This window comes from Salvelinus sp. IW2-2015, unplaced genomic scaffold (assembly GCF_002910315.2).
Source record: "Salvelinus sp. IW2-2015 unplaced genomic scaffold, ASM291031v2 Un_scaffold5232, whole genome shotgun sequence".
NCBI lineage: Eukaryota > Metazoa > Chordata > Actinopteri > Salmoniformes > Salmonidae > Salvelinus > Salvelinus sp. IW2-2015.
In genome coordinates, this window is record NW_019946497.1 from 1 (window position 1) to 2,582 (window position 2,582).

The window sequence follows — 2,582 nt, forward strand, 5'->3', positions numbered from 1 at the left end:
CTGCTGTCATAGGCTACAGCTCATACCATTACTACTGCATAGGCTTTATCTCAGTGGCTAACATGGTATTGAGTCACGGTTTTGAAACACAACCTGGTAACCCGTGGCTCAAGACTGTGTTAGCCTCTGAGCTGAAGCCTAGATGGTTGATGTCTGGATGCTGGATGTACACGTGTCAGAGTTACCTTATTGGATTTCAAACTGTTAACTTTGCACCAGTTATCCCTCTGAACTAAAGCCTGGCCATCAACCCATCTGTGCTCCTTCTGTAGGGGTCTCCCGGGGATACGGGCTGGGATGTCTCAGTTTAGACTACCACGTAGAGGGTCCTATCGCCACGGTAACCACAGCACTTTACATACATACCATCCTATCTGGTGTTGCCTTGTCTCTCTCCACACACACCACACACACACACACACACACACACACAACACACACACACACAACACACACACCACACACAACAACACACCCTCGCAAACAATCCAATAAGCTTCTCCTCTTCTCTCTTCATTCATCCATAAAAGCCACCTGGAGCATCAGAACGTTGTTCTTTCTGCTCTGTTATACATGTTCATTCACAGGCCACCAGTCAACATGTTAGATGAAGTCAAGTGCTGGCTGGTTTGTGTTGTTCTGTGAGGTGGCGAGAGAACATGTGTAAATGCTGTGCTACCCTGTGACAGGTTTCACACAGTCTCTCTCTCTCTCTTCACTCTGTCTCCTTTGTCTCTCTCGCCTTTGTCTCTCTCTTCTTGCTTTCTGTTTCTCTCGCTGGTTCTGGCTGTGGCAGGTGTTCACACGGGAGTGCATGAGCCACTACCTGCGTGTTTCAACTTCCTGTGGCGAGCAAGCGTATGGAGTACATCCTCACTGACATCTGGAAGGACAGATGTTGCAAAGCCAAGCTGCTTAAGAGCATGCCAGGTGAGACGGACGACACACACACCACACACACACACACAACCATGCAGTTCCCTCTCACCTCCAGCAGAGGGAGTCATGTACCGAAGAGCTGTAGATAAGGCAGCCAGGGTAACATGTTAGATGTTGTGTTACAGAGCTGTCTGGCGTGCTGCACCAGTGCCACATCCTGGCCAATGAGATGGTCCACTTCATCCACCAGATGCAGTACTACATCACCTTCGAGGTCAGGGACCGTACTTTTCATTCATTTATCTAGAGACCACTGGCTCACCTAGCCTCTCCCTCTCTAGTCCTCTCACTCCTCTCACACTCGCCCTCCTCCCTGTCTGTCTGGGTCTTTGGCTGTCTGGGTCTCTGGCTGTGTGTGTGTTGTTACAGTGCTTACTAGAGTGTTGTTGGGATGAGCTGTGGAACAAGGTAGAGAAGGCCCAGGATCTAGACCACATCATCGCTGCCCACGAAGGATTCTTAGACTCTGTGATCTCCCGCTGCCTACTGGACACTAACAGCAGGGTGAGACACACACACGTATGCTCATACACTCTAACAGGCACTTACTGACATCCACTTCTCTTTTACCTGCACTGTTGGCGCTTAAAGGGATACTTCGAGATGTTGGCAATGAGGCCCTTTATCTATTTTCTCCAGAGTCAGATGAACTTGTGGATAAACTTTCATGTCTCTGTGTCCAGTATGAAGGAAGTTGAAGGTAGTTTCGTGACCCAATGCTAACTAGTCTTACTGCAATGATTGGAAGTCTATGTGTATCTGCTAGCATGCTAGCAGATACCCATAGATTTAGTCATTGTGCTAACGCTAGTTAGCAATTGCGCTAGAGGCAGTTAGCAACTTCCTTCAAAGTACACGCAGAGACTTAAAAAATGGTATCAGCGAGTTCATCTGACTCTGGGGAAGTAGATGAAGGGCCTCATTGCCAAAATCTCTAAGTATCCCTTTAAGAATTTTCCTGTACCCAGCTATTACATCTGCGACCCTGTACATGTGACTAATAAACTCTAATGTMATCTAAAATGTTTTTCTCTCCCGCTATCCTCTCTCCAGTCCTTGTTGAACCAGCTGAGGGCAATCTTTGACCAGATCATAGAGTTCCAGAGTGCCCAAGACTCTCTGTACCGTTCTGCCCTGGAGGAACTCACCCTGCGGCTGCAGTACGAGGAGCGGAAGAAGCAGAAGGATTCTGAGGTAGAAGGATCAGGGCTTGAAGTGGACTGAAATGGGTGCCAGCACTTARGGCTGTTACGGTGACCGTATTACCGCCACACCGGCGGTCACGAGTCACGAAGGCAGTCAAATTCCACATGACTGTTTAGTCAGGGTAATTAGGCTTCTCCAAGCTCTGATGCTGCTGCTGTTCATTAGTAGCCTATCAAACTTGCTAACTGCCTGGTACTCAGCACTCTATTGTCCCTCTAGTCACTCTGAAATCAATGCAAATGTATTTGAAAATCTAANNNNCCTCATGTAGCCTAGCACATAGGCCTATATGTTTTGATAGGGTTTGTATCACAACTAAAGTGGCCAAATAACTTCTTAAAATTAAGCACAATTAATTCGCTTTACAATGGGTGTAGAGCCTAACTGGCATAAATACGCAGCGCGGGAGTTTCAAGTTTGGGGCAGATCATTTTCAC

At 47.5% G+C, this 2,582-nt stretch overlaps 1 long non-coding RNA gene across 1 annotated transcript; it reads left to right on the forward strand.

Moving 5' to 3' along the window:
• The first annotated feature begins 257 nt into the window (after positions 1-257).
• LOC112078079 (uncharacterized) lies at positions 258-2,336 on the forward strand. Its single transcript, XR_011478441.1, has 4 exons — positions 258-340; positions 797-930; positions 1,065-1,443; positions 1,993-2,336. It is a non-coding gene; the product is annotated as an uncharacterized lncRNA (long non-coding RNA).
• Positions 2,337-2,582: the final 246 nt, after the last annotated feature.